Raw genomic sequence first — 24,378 nt, forward strand, 5'->3', positions numbered from 1 at the left:
ACCCGTTGCGAGACGCAATCATGATTCCGACGACATTCCCCAGTTCTGTCTGACTATGACTGTCTCTAGTTCAAGGTGTTCTGGTGCCCACCTTCAATTCAAATAATCCGTGTAATCCCACTGGGAATCGCCGAAAATACACGACTGGTTTTCCATCTTCCCCATCCTGCTGAGGTACGAGCAGAAATGCCTTGTCCCGTCAGGAATTGGGTGACAAAGTAGTTGAATTCTCCGTGCCTACTCTCACACAATTCAATGGGGTCCCAAAGCATCTCCCACACGTGTCCAAGAGGCATCTTTCTTTTCTTTTAAGAGACTTTTTGGCCAGTTTTTATGGTTCGCCCGATATGAACCACTATGAAGTTTAAATCCAGCTTGAAGTGCATAAATTTTGTTAATAAGACAGCTTGTTCTTAAACATCATAGATTTCCGTAAATATATACGGGGAACAAAAAAATTACCTTTATAAAAACATAAACTGTAATCTATAGTTGCTCGATCAATTTGGTATGTCAGCTCGATGTTTTGTTAGATGTTGGATTTTTTTTGTTTCCAGAGATGGCGTCTGACAGACCAAAACAATGTGAAACGTCCAGGCTACAAGTTTATCACCCGCAAACCTAATTAGGAAAGATCGGAAAAAATAGTGATACTAGTTGAGGAACTGCTTAGACTATTAATATGTATTAACAACTTCCATATTAGGAATATGCTTTATTTGAACTGGTTTGGCGATCTGACAAAACCCTCTATTCAACCATAATCTACCTCCCAATTGAATGACAAAATATAACCAGGGTAATTTAAACGATCATAATTTGAGTAGAAAATATTAGTCGATATTATTAAGTATGTCTTTTTTTTCAATTGTCACAGTCAAAGAGGGGATTTGGAATCAACCAATTTATCCCAGCGGGTAATCGAAATCCGATGTGGTTCTTCCATGCTTTTTAATATGAAAGACCGCTTTGAGAAAGACTCCGCAATCTTCAGACACGGAGAGTGAACACGATAAAAGAAATTATTTGCCTCGGCCAGTTCTTTGAATCCAAAAACGATTTTCACTCATTCGCTCCCTTCTTGAATATTCATGAAAATCACTGACCATTCTGTGGATTATCCACTAGAAAAAGTACATTTCCGCAAAGCGAAGTTTCTAACCTTGAAAGCTGCATTCATCATACCTGCAGTTTCGATTGATTTAACTTTTTTCATGAGAGATTGACTTACATGTTTGAAAACTTACTCCAACTACACAAGACTTCACCAGTACTTTACCGTGTTTTATTTATTATTACTGTCAGTTATAATTCCACTCCGGAAACTTCAATTTGCCGGCCGTCGATAAACCATGTCAATACCCAGGACGCCAGCGTCTGTCCAAACTTGTTTGAACCAAATTGGTCAAATCTCATTTCTAACGCCCCGTGGCAATGAACCTGGAAGAAGGCTAGTTATCCACCGGTGTTAGTTAAATTAGATATTCTAGAACACCCCACCAGTTAATTTCGTTTTACCACTAGGTTTTGAGATTGGAGATTTCCAACAGTCCACGTTTAGTTTGCTTTAGTTTCCAAGATTTAATATATCGTGGTTAAAATTTATTTCTCATTCGAAAACTTTTGTTAGCAGTTAATTACATCGTATGCTCATAATGAAAAAAATAAAGAGCGAGAAAAAAGTGAGTATGATTACTCTCCATAAGAACTAGTGAAAGAATTGTTTTAGTACCAGGCAGTTTGTTCTAATTTTATTTTTAAAAAATCTCCGATACCGATAGTTAACTGCCAAATAAGAATTTATGCTTCCTAGGAAATAGGTAAAATATTTTTTTTTGGCAAAAACAAAACTCAATTTCGTTTTTATCAACCCGAAAAACCCTTGAATACAAATTTTGGGTAATATTAAAAATTGTTTCCCCTCAAAATTTTTGCCTTCCAGCTTAAATTTTTCCCCCTCGAAAATCATAAAAATAGTGATAACCGTAAAACAGCTCCACCGATTAACAGGTCACTTGTCCTGGATTTTAGGACCCTATAAACTATAAGTGATGGCACAAGCTTGACCTTAAATAAATTTCCCGGAGACATAAAATAAAATATTTGAGGTTTTGCTGATTTTATCTTAATTTTTCTTACTTCTGTAAAATAAAATCTAAACATTGTTCATATTGCGTAAAAAAGAGTAATTTAGCTTTCCAACTGCTATAAAACGTTGAATGTGGGCATAGCCCAGTCATGAATTTTGGAATGTCGGACATCAAAAATTGCCCCTCAGGCTATCAAGCCCAAAAATGTACGTTTTATGATCGCTATGAAAATTTGCATTTAAAGGTTTTAAAGGGGGCTTAAAACAAATCCGCATGGTTTTATAAAAACAATTTATAGCTCTCTTTAGTGGAAGCGTCTTTTGGTTTTTCTAACTTATTCTACCTATTCTCAATTCATACGATACTGAATAATATCCTACATAACAAATAGTACTTACATCTGTCATATAATAACCTTGAAATAGATGCAACACGAAGGCAAAAAAAACTGTATTAACCAAAATTTTAAATTGCTTCAAATATATTTTTATCGTCTCTTAGTAGCCTTACATATACAATATTTACATATATACAGATACAATATTTTGGAACCAAGGATTACAAAAAAAGTTTCATTAAAATCAGTTATCTTTACCTAACCGTTTACATTATGTGATTTCGTCTGCGTCATGTCTATACAAATTGGGTTTTTTTCCATTTTAATCCAATGTGTCTTGGTCTAATTAGAGAACAAAATTATTAAAAATAATTAAATAAATAATTAAATAATCCGGCTTCTACGTGCATATCTTTCAGCTTAATATCGAGACCTATAATTTGAATGAAACACGTGCTTGTAGCGTTTCCGGAAGTAGATCGTATGAAGCATTAGGTCGTATTTTTCAGGAGACATGGCGATCAGTGGCTTTTCTCCTTGTCTCGATTTAGAAAAAAAATCATAGAATAATCATTTTATACATACCGAGATTAATTATTTTATAAAGTGCCTTTTTAGCAAGAGAATATTTATAGATTGTTTTGAGCTGTTAGCTAATTGATGAGTGAGACATCCTCTTGAGTTCGATGGTACTTCCATCTGATGAAAGGCAGCCAAAATGATAAGAAACGACCATGGTAGAGGGTCAACACTCCTCAGACCGTATTTAATGAGTTCACCTAACTTGGTTATGTCACCTCAAAGAGTTGGCAATAGAAAATTAATAATTATTATTTTAATCGAAACTTAACAAATTAATAATCTAAAAGCCATATAAAAAATATTAAATGCATTATATTTAGTGGTCTGATTAACCAAATTACTGCTTTCAATTAATTAATCATTTTATGTAAGGTTTTGGTTGAAATGAAAAAATTAGTATCACGAGCGGGATTCGAACCCACGACCTTCGGCTAAATACGCCGCTGCTATACCACTTGGAACTATCGTGACTTCGATCCACTCGGACAACCAACTCCCCATCTCAACCTCCACCCTTTCGAATTTTCCCTCCTTTTTGCCATTTTTCAGACCACTAAACCTAATGGATTTAACAAGTAAGACGAAGTATGACTTTCCCGCGGCCACTTCATTAGTCGCCGAGAATCGAATCCTGATTACACGACATTTGAAAAATGGCAAAAAGGGGGAAAATTCAAAAGGTTGTAGGTTGAGATGGGGAATTGGTTTCCGAGTGATCGAAGTCATCTCGATAGCTCAAGTGGTTAGGGCAGCGGCATAGGTTTTTCATTTCAACCCAAACCTTACATAAAAAGATAAAAATTATTATTACTTAACTATTTTCCCGCTTTGTCGATAGGTCCCGCTAAAGGACCATTTTGCAAACTCATCGTTCGATGTTAAATCGTGTCAGCTGCTGCCTGCGGCGTTTATTCATTGACCATTGTACGCCACTAACCCGGTTAATGAATGTCCTACCCCGAGGAACAATAGATCACTTATGCGAAGTGCTACCATCGCGGCTATTCATTTTAAGCCCGTTCGACGGTCTATATCGCGAATGAATCGGTTCTTTTGTTCCTACACAGAGTAAACATTGTAACTCTCTTCAGCATAAGATAATCACGAGGATTCAAGAGTTATTGTCCTTTTTTATTACTGTAATTGATTTTTGACGATCGGTCGTTTTCCGTGTGTGAATTTCGGACGGTAAACTTGTAGTTTTTTAGTACACAATATTGTAGTTTTGCCTTTTCCGGTCATTTTTATCTTCTGTTTTGGTATGTCAAACACGTTTCGGCCTTCCGCCGCTAAATAGTGAGTCGGAAAAATAACCAAAACAGCTAGGATAGGCAGCCAACAAGCTGCAGGTTCATCACCCTGCAGACTGAAGGAGGAAACCTCAAAAATCTAATCTTAATGTTTCACTAGTTTTAATCAGGAAATTATGAAGCTTTGAAGCAGAACGAAGAATATTATTTTAATTTCTTACACATTAATGGTGTGCCGTAGGTTAGTTTCGTTTCTCGTGGCAATAAGAAACCATTGAGAGTGCAATAACCGGATTGCTAGAAGAGCCAGCGGAGGAATAATGGCGACTTAATACCGGCCGATATCCTTCACGTCTTGGATCAAATTGCAATTAAAATCTGCCAGTCACGCCAACCGTATAATCAACGGGTTATCGTGCATTATTAGCCCGAATTTACGGCAGAAAAACTAGGGTTCGTCCGTTCGTGTAACCAGCCTCGCTTACGTTTCGCATACCCCATTCGTCTTCGTTAACTACAGCGAAAATTATCGTCTTTCGCCTCGGAGAAGCTTTTAAGGTACTCATCTTCTCTTGTCTATAAGGAAACAAAATAGAGGTCACAAGTACTAAATACAGTTATTATAAATAAATAGTTTATCGGAACGATGGAAAAGCCTATGCTATGAAACCTACTATGTCAAAATTGAACTTAAAAGTCCATTGCTATCTATCCCGTTTATTAAACTTAGGCTGAATCAAAGACGTATTGAAAGCCCCGAATTGCAAATATACGGGCTCTTCCTCAGAGAGTCAATGTCAAAAGCGCTGTGATATTCAATGAAACACGAATCCCAAATAAATATAGAGTAGTGGGTGCATGTCGTAGAAGGACTCGAACACAAGGTTAGTGTGGAGCAACTTGGATGAAAGAACGGCACAAATAAAATTAAAAAGCACTTTCAACACATTTTTGAAAGATTTGGAAAAGTATGAAAGTATAGGAATCAGGACACAGTAGGGAAGAACAAAAAAACAATAGAAAAAAAAATAAAAACAGTGATAGAGGAAATAAGTAAATGGTGTAAAGAACACGAGACTGGACAGTAACAAATGCCTGGCTGGCATGGTAAAGCAACATGGAAATCAAACCACAAATAAACATAGATGTCAACAGTATGCCATTCTCTAAAGTATAAAAAAAGTTTGTTCCAACCTATAGCTAAATAACAGTAAATTGTGCTCTAAGAGTTGCACTAAATACAACAAAGATATAAAAGTACAGAACGACACTCTCCAAATTATAGCAGGAGAAAGCCTTATTGATCTGTTAGTGAAAACAATATGTTTTTTCCATCAGAAAAAGGAAATGCTACGCCGCGAATCAGAAATTGAAATAAGTAGCTGCAAATCATAAAGCAAACTTATTAAATACTTCACGAGCGGGCAAAGGCAAAATCAAATGAAAGACCTGTTCTTAAAGATTGAATTTGAGAAGAACCTTCAATTAATTCGTCCAAATAGTCCAGGTGAGAAAAAGGGAAAAGATTGACACAGAGAAATAGAGAATACCTACATAGATTCAAACTGAGCGAACATGAATTATGTAGAGTGTGTTGAGGAGCACGAGTATACTGAGAACATAATTCGTAATTCACTTTTATTTTGCTCTCTATGCTCTCGTTCACTTGTGCAGTTTATTAGTCCAACTCGATAATGTTATATAATTTAACTAATTCGATCTATGGACCTGTATCTCAGCAATAGTGTAATTTATGTGTTCCGCGAAAAGGTCACTACTACCACTTTTATTTTTTGAACTCTTCCATCAGTTTTTTATTTTCTTATGAAAACTTTCCGAACTTATAAGATCTTCCATATGGGACAAAACCTGAGCAGGGGCCGAGTGTTAGCCCGAAAGCTTTTATAAGGAAATAAAATCAGATGAAAGAGTCAAAAGGAAAGGAGTATTAACAAGACTATTATTACAAGACATTCAATCTAAAGTTTTATTTTATAGTCTAATTTTTATTTTTATTTTCTATTTCTTTTTCTCACTTTTCCAAGATTTCGTCAACGACGTTTGGTAGAGAGATTTTAATCCATGGCTACAGACGTTAAAAGTAAGCTTTGCAGTGTTTTTTTTTGCAAATTAAAAAAAAATCTTCATCTCAATTGAGAACCTATTAGAGCAAATTAAATTTTTATCAGTTTTTTGAACGACACGTTTTAATGTTAATAATTTGGGACAATTTTTCTTACTTTACAGAGGTACAAATGCTAAATAGGTAATAAAAACAGTGCTGTAATAATAAATGTTAACCCTGACGTTAAACCCATAAAACCCATAAGAGATTGCTTAATATTAAAATGTAATAAACTTCAGAAAATTAAACATTTGTAATAGATAATAATCAATGTAAAACTTGTACAGCTTTCAATATGAGTTACAAATATGATTTAACACTAACAGTAAAACGTATCAAGTCTAATTTTGTTGACGCCTTCCACGTTTGTAGAGATTTGATGTTTTATTTTCTCGTATGTATTTTATTAAATTTGCAAAGTATTTTATTTTTGTTGGAAGCTAGCCTAACTTATTTACAAAGACAGGTCGTGGGTTCGATTCCCAACGTCCACCCTTGGAATTTTTTAATCCCTCATACAGACACCGCCCTAGGCTGTAATGCCCTTTTGTTATTTATTTTTATGGTTATAACTTTAACAAGATCTTTTATTGTACACACGGCGCTAAAATCCGAATCGGCTCAACGATTTCAGAAGTGAAAAGTACCGTCATGTCGATTGTATTTCGGAGGATCGGCTGGATGCTATTATCCGGCCCTTTCAACCGAGGATTACCTCTAAGAAAAATACCAAACCGAAAAGCAGATTCTTTCGCCGCCGCTGGGCATAATTCTATGACATTTGCTATTTCTAGGGGCCGCAATTAAACAAGGATCCGGTCATATTTCAATCATCGGAGCCGATTATTTCGAAATCATCCGGTTCGAGTTGACGAAAAGGCTCACGAGCAGGTTGGAGACAATTACACATTTTTATCCGGGCTTGATGCCTGTTTGATTTCTTTTTTTTCTCGAAAAATAATTGAGCTAACGGGCTCCGTGATAATGTTTCTTTGATAACCGAGGAAGGCGAAGCCACTCTCTCAAGGAGCTATAAATAACCTCGTTCACAGTACACAGTCCTGGGAATTTAATGCTCATTAGAGATGCAGGCAATTAGTATATGCCAGGACTTAAATGATAACAGAACAGCCAAATTTAGCGGCCCTTATCTCTGAAAAACATAATTGACAATGACTTAGCTATTTTATTTTTACAGAGGATTATTCACAACCGTTAGTAATAAACTTGACAAGTCGACTTAAAGACATTTGGATTACTTTGGAGAATAGGTTTTTCAAATGTCCTAATAACTGCTGATGTGTCTTGGAACAAAGTTGGAGCCTTGTTAAAACGTACCAAAGCCTACAGGACATCGACGCACGCCCCCCAAATAACATACGCCAACCGATTGACATAGTTCTCTAAAGAAAAAAACAATAAAATGTGACAACGGCCAAACCTACAAGGCGAATACGAGCTAGAAAGGCTAAAGATCATCCCAAAAAAGACAGCTCTCTGGATTCATAAAAAAATTTGATAGACACTTCACTAACATCGAGGAGAGGGCAAGAGCGACGTGGGTGTCTCTGGATTTCTAGGCCACGCAAACCTTGACCGGTCATGGCAACTTCTTGGCATACTGGGCTGTTTCCCCTCCTCAATTTTGGAAACATAAAAGTATCACACTAGTCAAAATCAAAAGTTTAGGATAAATTGAACTCAAGGAAAATTAATCCATACACACCTCGTGCCTCACTTTCATAGCGAACGCCTGAGGAGAACGAATAAGCTCAAACATTTTCCCCTTTGATGGTTCCCCAATTTTTAGTATGGCGTGGTCCGCGGGTAAGGGATCGTAAGGTGTAGTGGATGGGGGGGGGGGGAACTGCTGATGTGTATTCAACTTCTGACCACTAATGGGCTTATAATATTGAATACATTTTCCTCTCTTGAATATTTTATATTTCAAGTACAAACTGCTGAAGACAGTGGATAAAAACGTCGATAGTGCCAATAATGACACCAGGTTGTAAGTTTTCCCTTTCAGCCCAGGTTATTGATTCAATTTATTAGAAAGGAGAAAAGTGTAAGATGTTCTATTAAGTGTTGGAACAGCGTGGCCAAAAGTGGAAGCGATAATAGCAGGACAATCTTCCCGGCCGCAGTAGCTGTCAAGTGGTTTCGTTTCTATTTTGAAATTACCGTTTTGTTTCCCAGCGTCCGCTTCCGTACAAACCACCTTGACAAGGATAGGATCTGCTTGTAATTGCTTAATGGAAGGTAATGCGAGTGTCAGAAGTCCCATTATATACAATAGAAAAAGGAAAAACGTCGTCAATCGGGATCGGTTCTAAAGTGAATGTTGGCTCCTTTGACCCTTCGTTCCGAAAAAGAACCTCACTGAGTCGTCGACGATCCCTTTCTCTCATTTTTACCATCGGGAAAATTGGAAAATTGTCCAAGATTTCTATAGCGAAAGTTGTGCTGTACTTTGAAACAATAAGTATTAAGTAAAAGCGAGCCAATAAGTTGCTTGTAACTAAACTGAACGGTTATTTAATAAACTTACATGTTCCTAGCAACCTATACCGTCTTTATACAACTTTTTACCGTTGTTGACTTGACCTTTCCATTGTAGTTGACTGATGATTTTAAAAAACTCGAACCCTTGCTGAGAAGTCATTAATATGCATATGTACATACACATTTATAAGATTCTGGCAATGCTCGAACGGTCCATCTTTTAATAGGCTTATTTTAAATTCAGGCACGAGGGAAAACGCATTCTTCTGTCCACTACTAAGTCGATTAACGGTAATGTCAATTAAAAAACGCGTACACCCGTTAATTGTTCACAGTTAGCCAGTTTCCACAATTCTTCTGAAGGAAACAGAGAAAATTACTACACGCTGGTTAAATAAAATATTACTCGTACAAATTGAAAGCAAAAGTTCACTTGTGTTTTCACCAAATCAAGCAGGCAAAAGGTGTGATTTTTAAATGTAAATTAGTTGATTTTCGACTGTTTAAAGTGCCATAATAAGCCTGAATGTTTCAACACCTCCTAATCCCTTTTATAACAGTTATTACAGCTACCATGTGGTTTAGGATTCCGACAATCAATCGGTCGGAGCCATCATCAGACCGCAAACCTATTGATTGCCCTCCCGGTATCAAATTATAATTCGTTCATAAAAACTGGTTTCTCCCTGGGATTTTTTCCCTCCCGAAGTCGTTCTCGAGTTGCCGGTGAAAAATTTCCGGGTTCTAAAATTAGATGCCTTTCCTCGGCTTCCCACATCACGCATGATGTTATGAAAAAATATACATATGAGACAGACTAAGAAAAAGAACGATGAATAGGCAATAAGTCGAGATGGGTGATTATGTGGATCAAAAACGCTTGGTAAGCAATTTTGGTTGGGCTAAATTTGACATTACTGTACTGAAAGAACGCGGACGCATTCCAAAATCATAATCTCCTAGTGGTTTGACCGTTTGAGAATGCATTTTCTTATAATCGAACATATTTGAATACGTAATTTTTGTCTCATTTTTGTACATTTTCCAGGACAGGTACCCATGAGAACTATATTTTATATATAATATCTGCAATGTATAGTATTCTTGCCTCCGTTTTTATAGTATCTGAACTGATCGAAACTTGATCTACTCTACTAAGATCCTCACTGGTCTAAGTTTCGGTTTCACCTTCAGTGAGGAACCCATTGGGTTCTAGCTGAAAAGCGTTTGATTGAAACATAAGAATCCAGTCAATAGACAGAACCAGTAAATCCACCACTATGCTTTTGTCGTACGTTAAACCGATCTATATTTGATTACTTTACTGGGTCCGCCAACTCTCGCTGGTTTACTTTTCTCCCAAGTTACGACTTCACGCCATCTTAGTGAGGATCTCGTTGGCGTCAAGCTAGAAAGCGTTCGATTGAAATGTTAAAATCCAGAGAGAATAAGCAGAACCAATAAATCTTTATTGTAGTACGTCGACCCGATGTACTCTTGATTATTTTACTGGGTCCGCCTACTCTCGCTGGTTTATGTTAAACTCTACCATGTCACTCAAAACCAAGTCTCCATCAGTTTAATGTTCACCGACCAGATTACACCAACCTTTGTAGTACGATTACCATTTTGACAGAAGTATAAAAGTGTTGTACATCATGAACCCTTCCGGCTTTCGTTTTCTATAATAAGCATAACAGCCCGTCAGAAACAAAAGCTAAACATTTGGGTCAATAGGTGAAAACAAAATCATTAAATGAGAAACAATCATAGAAATATTTCACTTATTTATATGCTAGGCAATATAGTCTTCCAAGGCATTTTCGGCGAAATTTGTCAGGTTCAGCCAGAGGCGGCGGCTACGTATTTCGACATAACATGTTGAGAATAGCAGTTCTTTTAAAAGAAGCTATTTATCAAGATACGGGAACATTTATTTATCACAGTGGGTGTAAACAAATGAAAATAGATTAAAGATGTGACCTAGAAATGAGATTCATAGTGACCTGAACACTGTTTTGGCTTTTCTTGGCAAACTGTTGCCTTATAATTTTTACCTAATCTGAAGCGAGCTGCAAATGAGATCTTTATTTAGGAAGATAATGAGATTGTGACCGGACCGGTCTCGCAGCAAGCCAGGGTCACAACGGTACCTGCATCACGTTTGACCCACACAACTTGTCCCTCCGTTCTTCGGTTTGACCCTTTTTTTACACAGCGGCCGCAAATCCAGCCCAGATAAATATCAACTTCCGCCGTTTTTATCCATCCAGCGATCGGGTTTGCTACTGGCCAGGATGGATATTAATAACAACGGATTAAAACATGGCAAGATCATTGTTGGCTGTTTCGTAACTACTAATCAATACGAATTTCAGCAACGTGAGCAGATTGACTTTTTTTTCTGTTTTTCCCCACGCAGCGCGATCCGTTCCTAACAAATCACGTACGTGACTTGTATATAAAACCATCGCATACTTCTAGGACTGAGGACAACAGAAATTATGGACTAAGAACGATTGAAAATTATCTATCTAAAGGTTGTGATTTTTGTTAAGTACGATAACTGAGATTTTTTCCCATTCTCTAACATCACTACTTATTTTAAACTAATTATATTTTTATGTAATTCAACGATTTAATAATGAGTAAAATTTCACATATAATTTTCATTTTATTTTTTTACGAGAATTGGCAACAGCAGAGGTCATATCAACCTGCGGAGTGACGATGTTTTTAATTTTTTTTAATTAATTTTTTTTTTTGAAAGGCAATTTGTAAGTATTATGGTTCGAATGCAGGGCCGCTGGATTAAATTAAAAAACAAAATATATATAATATGTTTAATTTTGCTTAGCGAAAGCGAGCATAAAAGCAACTCATTTATTTAAATAGTAATAAAGTTAATTACGTCAAACAAATTAACATTGCACGAGGTAATTAGTTTTACCAGTTATGACTTTCATAGTATTTTCGATTTTTATTACGTATTTATGTTTTTGCGTGCATGTACATATCAGGTTTGAAAAGCTTTCATTATTCTTATTATTGATTTGTTATTATTTATGGATGCATTGGTTTGTTGCAATGTTTTTGTATTGGTTTGTGTTGATATTATTTAAAACGTTTCAGTGGTCTTATTTTTATTATCATTTTTTCCACCATGGCCAATATTTTAATCTTAGCCAAAATGAATGCTGGTAATTTAATTGTAAATGTGGTTTTCTTATTCTTATTTATTATCGTTAATTTTTTCATCTTAGATTTTTGACTTTTAGCCAAAGTTTAGTGTGTATGTAGTTTAATTTTAAATGTAGTCTTCTTTCAATGGTTTGTAATCTTTCGTTTTTGATCGTGGAACATCTTTATTGAGATGTTTTTATTGTTGGCCAAAGTTAAATTGTACATGTGGTCATCTTTCTGTTTTTTGTCAACCCTCTTTTTTTCATGCTGAAAATCTTTATTGAGCTGATTTTATTGTTTTTGAAAGTTTAGAGTGTAAGTAGTTCAATTGTAAATTTTTAAAAATCTGTTTTTTTCATCTTGTACAACTTTTATTGTTCTGTACAGTTCTGTATATTTTATGGTGATGTGTATTATCGCTATTTTTTCATTTTGGATAACTTCTATTGTGATATTTACTTATTTGCTTTTATTTTGTTTATTTTTCTTTTCTTATTTTCCTTATTTTTTTAATATCTTTGACAATCTTTAATGTGCTGTTTTATTGTTGTCCACCATTTCAGAAGGTATGGGAAATCAAACTGAACAATAAAAACAGCAAAAAAAATAACAGCACATATAAACAGACAACAATAAAAAATAATTAAATTTCAATCAATCACAATAAACACAATGATTAATATTGTTGAAGATAGGGAGAAAACAGTATGATAAAAAGGAAAGCGAAGACCTTATTTAAAATTCCATTGTTAAAAGAAATGATAACAATAACAATAATATAATGATAAGAATCAAAATACTGAAGTAAATAAAAAAATATTGTTATAATTTAATCTTGGGCATCTAAAACTAAATTGGGTGCTTGTTATTTTAAGGTTGTGACTGTCTTTTTTCGAACACGCACGATAACTAATGTAATTTCATAAAAAAAAGTCCTTATCAATTGACAACCAACATACGATTTTAAAGCCCATTTTATCAATTTTTCCGTAAAAATTATTTTCTCCATTATTCAATAAATAATTTTATTTCAAAACTATTCGATTTGTGACTCGATAGATCAAATTATATTTTATTTTGGTCCACTTTATTCTATAGACGGAAAAGCCGTCTTTATTTTTTAATACAATATCGATTTCGGGGTGTTGCCCGCTCCCCCTCTTCAGTTGTTATGAATGCCCAAACAAGCATAAAATAATAAAGCTTTTATCAAAAATTCATTACGAGTGTAAGGAATAAATCCATGTGGTTGATTTGGAATTGTTGTATGAAAGTGTTTGTTGAACCTGTTGCGATCACCTTCCGCAAGCCCTCATCTACCAGCATGGATTATCAACAACCCAAATTCTCCCATACTTTGATAAAAAAACAAGACTACATTTTTATTTTACACTAGCTTTGCAACGCGATTGAATAATTATTATGTTTGAATTTAACTTTAAGAGATTAATTTAAAAAATTTACAAAGGTGACTTTAATATCCTTTGATGTTCAATTTTTGATATGTCACGTCTTTAACATGTTTGACATCGTTTGGAATTTTTATTTGTTTTTTTATTAACTTGGCCCATCAAAGGAAGGAAGGTGGAATAAAAAAAACACTTATTTATCATGTGATATTACACAAAGCGGGAGAAATGCAGGCAATCGCGATCTCAAAATGCGCAGGAAGGGAGGAAAAAAGAAGAAGCGAACCTCTGCCGAGTGTGGGAATAGAAGTTTCAACTTAATTGGGACCTGTCGCGTTTTATTTCTCCCCGACGTGATAGTGAATAATCGACCACCCCCGTGGAAAATTTCCAAATGATAATTTAAGTTTCAAGCCCCGCAAATGAACTCGGACTGGAAGAGGAGAAGGCAAGTTGTCAATTTACAGATGAATGTCATTCGGCAGTGTCTACAATTTAATATTTATGTCAAGAAACGTCGTCCCTTTGCATGGGTTTTTAATAATATCCATATAAGTTTGACTTCTATTACTAATTAGAACGAAAATTAACGATTGAACTTGACTTAATAAAACACTCAAATAATCCTAAATCATAGAACCTAACGATCATCACCCCGTAGACTTTGTCAGACAAAGTTAATTAATTTGCATAAGTGTTTTAGCTTCCAAGTAGGGCTTGTTAAAAAGATTTGATTTGATCAAATATATCGAACATCAGTTAACCAAACGCCAAAATCCGAATAATTTGGAAGTAAATATTTAAACGTGAAGGTAGGTCGAATCCAGACATTTTGCTCGACCTTTTTCCGGGTTCGGTATTTTAGACGCATTTAGGCCTCTCGCTATCCTCAGGGGTGGGTTAGTGTGTTTAATATAATTGTTTATATAAAAGAACAACATACTGAAAATGCATCAAAGCAGCAGTATGAAAGACAAATGTAGTCAGACAAAAATAATCGGAAACGACCAAGCGTCAGGTTCATCACGCCGCAGGCATAAGATCTCAAAATAGAAAATAAATATTGCCTAGGTAGAACAGACCACGAAAAATGTTTCTTTTTCTTTTGAATTTAAAACTTAGAAGTTTATTTGGAATTTTATGATATCAGACTTGCTACATAAAGATTATACGCTTATGTATCTTCTTGATTTGACATCAAATCGATGTATAATGCAAGAAAATTAGGTTTGATCAAATATATCGAACATATGTAAATTTATCGAATGCCGAAATATGAGTAATGTGAAAGCAAATATTTAAACCCGTACCTTAGTCGTTTATGATAATTTTGATCTACACGTCCTCGGTGTTTCGGTGTTTTAGGCGCGTTTAAGCTTCTCGCTATATTCTGTGGTTTGCTTGTCTATTTAATATAGTTGTTTATGTAAAAATAAAATAAACATCCTGAAAATATGTTTCCCACTGGGGTCGCAATGCCATTTAACATTGAGGTTCTTTAGCGTGCGCACCTAGCCGTCAAGCCTTATCACACGTTTAGGTTCTCAAGTTAGGGGCGACTCACAACCGCGCACGGAAAATCTGCTTCTTCCGTGAGTTTCGGTATATAAGTCCGCAAATCCACAGACTAATCGACAGATATGCTGTCTTCTCCATCTTGCCCCATCCGAGGGGGTGGGTTAACATTGTGCACTTAACCAGTGCCGCTTGTGAAGGGGAACCCAAAAAGCGGTCGAAATGCATCGGTCAAGTCACCCACGCACTCCGTAGTTAGAGACGACACTTTTATCTCCCTGGGTGAGGGGCTCTCCTAACGTCGAAACCTCCGGATGCGCTCCGGTTGCGGTTTCGATTTTAGTAGAATCTTTAACCACCCCCTAGAGGAGACTACGGTAAAGGTAGCCCAGATGACCACCACCGACAAGCACCCGTCACTATTCCTCACGCATTCAAGGGAGGCCGTCAGCGTAGTCGTAGCTCCTCGATGTCATCCTGAAGATGTCCAAAAGCCGAAGTCTGAAAGACAAAACAGGGAAGGCAGACAGACCTAAATAATCAGAAATGACATGTCACTTTCATCACCCCGCAGACTTCAGAAAGAAATTTCTCAATAAAAAAAATAGATTTTACACACGCTATTCGGGGTGCTTTTTTGCATCTAAGTAATGAGAAAGTCAGAGCGTTCTTGCCCCAAAAGTCGCTCAGCTTGGGACTTTAGAAGCCAGCCATTTTCAAGATACAAGGTTCGTTATAAAGTCATGTCTGATGTATCTCGTAAGTGTCGCTTTCCCGGCTCAATTTGGGTCAGTCGTCACCTGTGGGGCGCTAATATGGGGCGACTATTGTTGGGAAAAAAAACCCTCTATTACACGGATCGCATCTCGGTTTCTTGGACTTTTCGCGTGTGCACGTGACACTTTTTCTACGGCAATTTTCGGCGTTTAACGGTCTAATACTACAATCAGAGGAGGGTTCGGACCACCTTGATCTTGAATATAAATCTATTCACGGGTGAGACTTTATTAAAATATTGGACTTATGACGAGGGTTTAATTTACGTACCTGAGCACATCACCATGATAAAAAATCTTTATGGCGATGTGTCACAATCTTAACAGATTTTCCAGTAATGAAGGTCAAAATCTAAGAAATAATCAATGTCTACAATCATATCAATCAGAAAATGTGAGCTTACGTGGGGTTGTACGAAAAATATTCCATAACGTATTGAATACATTGTAAAATATACGTGAAGCTGCAATTCAGTCTTTCATACATCTCAAATTTAATTTACTCCATGTTAGATTGAGATAAAATTGCAAGTACCAATGGTGTATATTTTATCCTTCGGTGTAAACTTGTGCCGTTTAAAAATCTGGTAATGAAAGCCAAGAATTTAGAAAAGAAAAAAAGATTCTTAACGCAAGTGTATTCAAAGTATCCATTATTGTTTAATCTAAAACTTATCTGATTGCCATTTATTCCACATCACATTGTTGTACAAAAATCAGTGATAGTCTTTTCCTATAAAACGAAAAAGACATCCGAGGTATTTGGACATGTTGACGAGCATATGATGAGAATGTGCGAGATAACAAATAATAAATATAATCCACTTCACTGATTCATACTAGTTGTGTTCAGTAAAAATTGCTAAAGATAAAAGGAGAAATTGAATTCATCCTTTTGTCCAGATGATTTCCCACCGCGCACTTATCCTCGGCGACGCTGGCCCCAGGCCAAGAGCGAACGCGGCGTTAAAGTCACTTTGTACTTACGTTGGTGCTGTTTAGCCGGTAGTCCGGAGGTGAATGCGCTGGGCCGGTGAGGGGATCACTCTGCTAGTGCAACTCGGGATCCACCACGGTTTTGCTCCCGTCCCCCTCCCGGTTCCTGGACGCCGCTTGTCCAGGCCGTCCCCGGTCTCCCCACCCTCCCCGGGTGGAGATGTTAACATGTCCAAAGTTTGATTCGATTCCGCGAAAAGAAGTTAAACGAAAGAACTTCGGACAAAGGGGGAAAGGACCCAGGACGATGACTGTTGTCCGAGGTGAAGATACCAGAAAAGACGAAAAGTTGGACCACCTTATTATAATCTGGTTTGGGATGTTATTGGGTATATGGTCCTTCAATGAATCATACACTGTATTAATCCCATCCACATCCCAAACCAGATTATAATCAAAGTTGGCCGATAATGGTACAATCACCTTATTATAGGAAGATTTGATAAAAATATTCGACAAATGTACCCCTAAATTGAGGGTAGTAACCTACGGATTTCTAGGGTTCTCGGCAGTAATTGTGTAATAACAATAAATTAAGAATTTGGAGTTTGTTCGTTTCCGTTCAGTTTATTCCGCATCTTTTTCTCACCATCTTCAGTGGTAGGCCTGTCTAAAGATGGCGTTTAATATGCCAAAAAAGTGAAAATAGTTAGAAAAACTCTTTGGATTCTTAGGTGGGTCATTTTTATGCAAACAAAAAATAATCGAAAACGACCATTATCCAGCATAAATGTTACAATTTAACCTATCTCTGAAAACCCTTAACCGTCCGCCATTGCTGTGGCATCGTCCTGGCAAGGACATCCCATCGTAAGATTAGTCGATTTGTCAATTTTGATTTTCCTATCCTCACCGATTTAGTCTCTCAGACAAGTTCAGTTTCTCGCCATATCCAGTGGTAAATCTATTCACAGGCAAACGAGAAACGATCGGATACGACCAAACTACAATTTGATTACAACAGAGATTTCAAAAGGAAATCTCACAATCTAACTTAAGTCTTTAATGTTTGTAAGAGTTTGGATGTACGGATCTTGTGAAAATTTAAATAACCCTAGTTATATTTTGACGGTCCATTCAGGTATGACTTGTTTATCGATGGGAAGTGGTATTTGTCGGACAGAAAACCCATCTTTGCTGCTTGGCTGTTTATGATCATCCTGGTCCGTCTGTCCTCGTCTATCATCGGTCTGATAATTAATCTCTACATACCAGGCACGACATGTACCGTTGTTTTATTCCTGGACTCACCTAAAACTCAACAGAGAAGTTTATACTGAATATTTACTTCTTTCGTTTTAGACCATTTTCTACATGAGACGTTCTCTGAGGGTTGATGTACCTTTAGTTTCTCGCCATATTCAGAAGTGGGACTATTCACAGACAGATGAAAAACATTCGAAAATGACCAAACTACAAGTTGATTACAACAGAGGCTCATCTAACTTAAGTATAGCGTTAGCGAGAACTTGATATACGGATAAATTAGCCCATATTTTGATAGAAGAGATTGTTTATCGATGGGAAGTGGTATTTGTCGGACAGAATAGGTTACACACTTACATTGCTGCTTGGCCGTTTTATGATCATCCTGGTCCGTCTGTCTTCGTCTACCATCGGTGTGATGAGTTTTTCAGTTTCAGACCATTTTCTATATGCGGGATGATGTACCTGTAGTTTGGTCGTTTCTGATCATTTTTGTCTGGCTATGGATAGACTCGACAGTGAAGATGGCGAGAAAACGAAACTGGTTTGTTAGATTAAAAGGCGAGGCAGATCATAATTGACAAATCAACTGATCAGACGATGGGACGTTCTTGCCAGGATGAAGCCCCACTGGGGACGGACATTTAAGGGTTTCGAGGTCTGCGGGAAGGTGACCTGCAGTTTGGTCGTTACGATCATTTATATGCTATGCTTCTACGTCTAGCAGTTCGGCCTGAAAGATGGTGGTATACAGAAAATACTGCACAATAGTGAAAAACTTATTAGTTAACAACTAAAAACCTCTCAGTTCCACTTCAAACGTATTTCTCCGTTCTGACAATTTACGTTATTACGTACCTTTTTGTTTTGTAGATCCGTAAGATTATCAATGTAATAAACAAACAGGGAAATTTTTCTCCAATGGACACTATTATTTACTACTAAGTACTAAGTTATGTCCAAAAATTGTGTTCCAACTCCAAAAACTTGTTTATTTCCAATGTCCTAGTTAATATATTAACGATTTGAAAAAATTACTTTTTATAGACTAAAGATCTTGGGTTTTTTTTCTTGAATAATAAAATTTTCAACATGAACGGGATGTAATCGAGACCAGCGTCGAGTGAGCGGGCGGTGATCATCAATCGATATCAAACTGAAGATCTCCAACTCACAAACAACGATCTACCGAGTGGTTTTACTATAATTTAAAAATTGGAATCGTTTTCGATGCGGTCGTAATCAAAAATAGCAGTTTTACTTTCATCTATTCCCTTTCTTCCCTCCACATCGGGGCTGGGATCTCTTCAAGATGTGCAAATATCGTTATGCACGTACACTTCACCGAGTTCGTTTCGCAGGATGGCTTCTGGGATTTTGTTTGTTTCAATTTGCAATTCTATTGCGGTCTGACCCCACGACCATGATAGCTGAAGGATAACTGAGTCAAAGCCCTCCCGAAAGAACAGAAAATTACTCTCTTGCTGTGATGCCTTTACGGCCCTCGGTCAATTACGAGTACGGTAAACGATATAAGTTGTAGGTTTATTGCAGGCACGGCTTGCGAATACTAATAGCAAGGGTTTGCTGTTAAAAAAAAATCCTCCTAACTTATACAGTTATATCGTTATATTGAGTATAGACAATAAATGTCTAATAAATTCTTTGTAAGCCAGTGATTTATCAATTATGGTTGTGCTTAGCTTCGGACCTCCTCAGAAACAATAAGTTAAAAATCATAAAACCCCGTTAGAATAGATTTTTCTAGAAATATATGTCGAGAGACGACTATTTTTTAAGAAGAAAATCTTTTCTGGAGGAAAAAGATTTGTTATTCAGAAAAATGAGATTTAATTGTATGACTTACTGTAATCATAAATTTGTTTTATATTCAAAATTTCGTTAATCCACACAGGGGTCAATAATTATTTGGTTATTTAAAAATATCGTGAGAAGACGATTTTTGTACACCTAATCACTTGTGTAATTTGCTGAGCTTTAAAACATATTTCCAGTCGTGTTGTCCCATTCATCGCTTCTTCTACTCTATGACCTGTTATTAATTAGCTGGCATCTAATTGCATCATAATAGGGAGTAACAGGGAGTGGTAACCTTGTTAACTCTATTAATTCGTGTTAGATAGAGAAAAATAATGACGTAGGTCTGTTAGAATCATCTACTTAACATTGCTCGATCTAAGGGAGTTGGACCTGTGTTAGCTGTTATGTAAACAGCAGTGCTGTCAGACTGTTAGCCGGTAGGACTGTAACAAACAGGTCGGTATGAATCGTACAGCTGGTTATTAAAAATGATGAAGCTTAAGTTTCTGGTTATTTGTTGTTACGTATTTTTATTTTTAAACGTGCTTTCATTAAATTTTACCAATACATTTAATACTTTTGTTAATTTCTGACCTATCGTCATACCATACTACTACCACCATTGGCAGGCCATATTTTCGAACTGATCAGGAAGGAACCCTTCAACCTACCCTTTATACTGGCATGAAATCTGGAAACCCCCTGTGATCAATGATGTAAAGGAGATCGACCCCATGTTATTCAATAATATGTAGGATGTCCAATGAATGTTCTTGAGTTGCCAAACTTTCCGTGTTTTATTTCGCCTTTCTCAGGGCTCTCCAACGGATATATAAACATAATATTTTATAATTACACATCTGCGTAAGTGAAAATCAAAAATCAACTTATTTTTGCAATTTACACATTCTCGGTCAGTATTTAAAATTGTTTTCTTTTATCAACATGTATAAATCTTTTATCTCTCTTTTTATCATTTCTTATTTGTTATTCTAAATACAATATTTTTAATAAATAAATGGCATTTTCTTTACGTTCTGATTTTGTCTTATTAATATATAAAAAGTGCCATTTATTTATTAAAACACGTTGTATTTAGTATAAAAATAAGCAATGATAAAAAGAGAGAAAAAAGATTTGTACGTGTGGATAAAAGAAAACAATTTGAAATACTGTCTAAGAATCTGTAAGTTGTAAAAAAAATTTTTTGTTTAAATTTATTTGTTAACTATATATGATCGTATACTATACAAATATGTACACATGATTAATGTATCACACCAGCACTAATGCCGGCACTGCACCGGTAGAATACATGATTTGAGGACCAGCCATTGCTGTCACTCAGTGTGTATGGTTAGGTGTCACGGAGGTCCGGAGATCACCGTCGATTGAGGCGACGTGGTGTGTGGACGAGGTGACATGGTTGTCAGGATGGGAATGAGTGGAGAGGGCTCGAGCAGTATGGTTAGAATGGTTCGAAATGTCGGTATGGATTGTTTGGAATCTGTGTGGATTAGTGATTGAAAAAGGAATGTTGAGGTCTTTGAGGATAGTGTGGTAAGTTACATAACAAAGTGCTTTGACAATTTGTCTAAGGACTTTCGATTGGAAGGACTGGATGAGTGGATATTGGAAGGCTTAGCAGTACCCCACACCCACAGTTCCACTCCGTTTGTCCATATTGGTCTTAGTAAAGTCTTGTACAGTGTTACCTTTGTCTTAATTGTCAATGTCGATTTGTAAGTATTGTAGTTGTAAAAATAAGTTGATTTTTTATTTTCACTTACACAGTTGAGTAATTATAAAATATTGTATGTTTGTATATTCAATAATGTATTTGGTAGGATCGGGGACGTGGTACAATGAATGTTCTTGCGTTGAAACTACCCCAAGCGTTCGGTGTTTTATTTCAACTTCCTCAGGGCTCTCCAATTATTATATGTTTATATAAACATATAATAATTTATATTTATTATTCTCTTTTTATTATATCTTATTTTTACACCAAAAGCTGGCGTAGTTTCAACACAAGAACATTCATTGGAACACATCCCTGATCCTACCAAATATATTAATGAAATTTGGAGTTTCGATGTCTTGATGATCATTATTACTATAAAAAATATATTTTATAGTAATAAAAAGTTAAAATTGAACTCCTTACTGAAGAAAACCTAATATCATCTTATTTGTTCATAATATGTTTTCGTTAGGATATTTACTTCGCATAGAAAAGATTGTTACACCTGCCAGGTAATAGAACATGAATCACATATTGATTAGCCATTTAATGAAAGATTTCTGTAAATGATAAAATAATGAATTTTTAGTGTTTAAACAAACAACTCACAGGTTGTGATCAGGTACTTCTATGTTTGTACTACTTTTGTTTTTCTTCCTCTGGATTCGGTTTCTTACGTGGTACGAGTGAGATCACGGCCCATTAACCATGGGGACAAAGTCGTGATTTACTATCGGGATCATCACCTTTCAGACCTCCATCAGCACGTGTCACACTGTTCGCCCGGTCTGAAAAGGAAAAAAAGGTCCAATATCGGCGACAGCTGCCGGCAGGCGGGGATTTACGTACCCTTTGTTAGATTTAAACGGATAAACGTTTTGCTACAGACAAACCCGATTTTCCATATTCTTTGCCTCGAGCCGCCCTCGAGAACGGCCTAGCCTTTACTTGAGACATAATTTACCATTTATTCTGTCTAAATGGCGCTCCGTTCGAAATCGGGATTCGTTCGGGGATAAAAATTCTAATTTTTCCAGATGGATTTTTCGCCCTGGTTTAATGTATTTCATTGGAAATAAAACAATAAAATCATAATATTAATAGGACATTCATGAAAATAATAATTGTATGTTCACATTGTGGTTAATTATCCTGCCATCTTATTTAATTGTACAAATGGAATCATCGTTGAATGTACACATGATGTGTAGGTGCTTTCTCAGATGCCAGAGTATTACTCTGCTGAGTTTTATCTTTCTTGTAATAACGTGTAGACAGGCTTGGCGTGGGTTCTTTAGCCGTGATTTTACTATGTCTGAACACCTTCAGAGTTCTTCCATTTCTCATTTTGTTTTGTTTGGACCCATTCTAATGTAGTGAAGCCTATTTGTGATCTTGCTATACTAATTACAGATTCTAGGCCTGCTTCTAGTCAGTTTGTCTGCTTATTAAAGAATATAGGGTAACAACCGGATCCGGCTATATTGGAGGTGACGTTGCAAGAGTCGAGATAACCCATGCTTTTGCTCAGATGCTAGTGACCGATATAGAGAACTTTGAATCCCCTGAGTTTTATATTCTAGTTGTAGCAATGTGTTTGACAGGTTCATCGAGAGTTTTAACCATGAGTTTACTATGTCTCACACCTTCAGAGTTCTTCCATTTCTCATTTTGTTTTGTTTGTACCCATGCCAAGATGCAGAGCCAATCTTGGCTAGTTTGTATGCTTGGATATTAACTAAAGTTCCTTTGTTCTCTTGCATTCATGATGCTTTTCCAGATTTTGGAACTTTTGAATGTGCTAATGCTTTTGGCTGTCTGAGCTTGTGAAGATGTTTTCGTTTGTGTAACTTCTTTTAAGATTTTCTCTTCAAAGAATCGATACTTTCCCACCAAACTTGACAGTAAACTTAAATGATGAGCGTTCCAGTTTTTGAATAGATCAGGACTATTATTGTCATTTGTTTGTTTCTGACCATTTTGTCTGCATGAAGACGCAGCCGAAACAGGTCTGAAAGACAGACCCCAAAGGAAATCTCTTTATGTTAATTTGACAACTCATTTCCTTAATGAATACTATGTGTTTCATTGTTATATGATTGTAGTAGCATATATTCTAATTTGCTAATAGAAGACGTTTATTAGCAGTCTACTAAATCCATATAGTATAATCACACAGCAGTATAAATAGAGGAGGACTTATATTGGAATATAAAGGATCTTGTTTCTTTGAATATTGTATTATATGTTTCATTGTTATATGTTTGTAGTAGCATTTATTGTAATTTGCTGAATGATGTTGTTTATTAGAAGACTACTAAACGAAAATACTCTTATAGTATAATCACATAGCAGTATAAATATAGGAGGATCATATTGAAGTATAAAGGATCGTGTTTCTTGCTTTCAACGTCTCATAAGGGATTGAAAACAAACAAACCTCTGTGAAGTTTACTTTAGCAAGTAGATACTGTTGATATGTGGACCGTAGCGTTTGAAGTACTCGTGAATTCAACATCCTTTATAAACACTGTATCTCCATCTCTATAGGGAGAAGTGCGTTGCTCTCTCGTCGTTTCATCCGGTCGCCTAATTTGTGAGCTTTCAGTTTGTGAATCAAAAGAAAAAATGTAACGTCGTGACTTTCAGTTTCTGATTTGACGATGCACGATCACTTGCAAAATTAAAACCCAGCCAGGACGCCGGTTTGTTTTTGTTGGAAACATCATTCGTAATTGTACGTTTCGCGAATAGGTTGATTTTCTTTTTCTTCTCTCTGCCAGGTGGACGAGAAGAGGGATGAAGAAGGCTTCTCCCGCTCATTAAAACCCGTATTGCC

At 36.2% G+C, this 24,378-nt stretch overlaps 2 protein-coding genes across 3 annotated transcripts in view; one reads left to right on the plus strand and one right to left on the minus strand.

Moving 5' to 3' along the window:
- The window catches only part of LOC106670355, a 65,086-nt gene extending 48,016 nt beyond the window's left edge, over positions 1-17,070 (minus strand). Inside the window, exon 1 of the mRNA XM_014400607.2 lies at positions 16,760-17,070. The gene's annotated coding sequence lies outside the window, so the exon portion shown is untranslated. The remainder of the gene's footprint in view (positions 1-16,759) is intronic.
- LOC106670358 (autophagy-related protein 16-1) overlaps positions 1-24,378 on the plus strand; it is a 285,817-nt gene that overhangs the window by 71,179 nt on the left and 190,260 nt on the right. The window lies entirely within an intron of this gene.

Source organism: Cimex lectularius, unplaced genomic scaffold, assembly GCF_000648675.2.
Source record: "Cimex lectularius strain Harlan isolate CLEC.00 unplaced genomic scaffold, Clec_2.1 scaffold69, whole genome shotgun sequence".
Lineage (NCBI taxonomy): Eukaryota > Metazoa > Arthropoda > Insecta > Hemiptera > Cimicidae > Cimex > Cimex lectularius.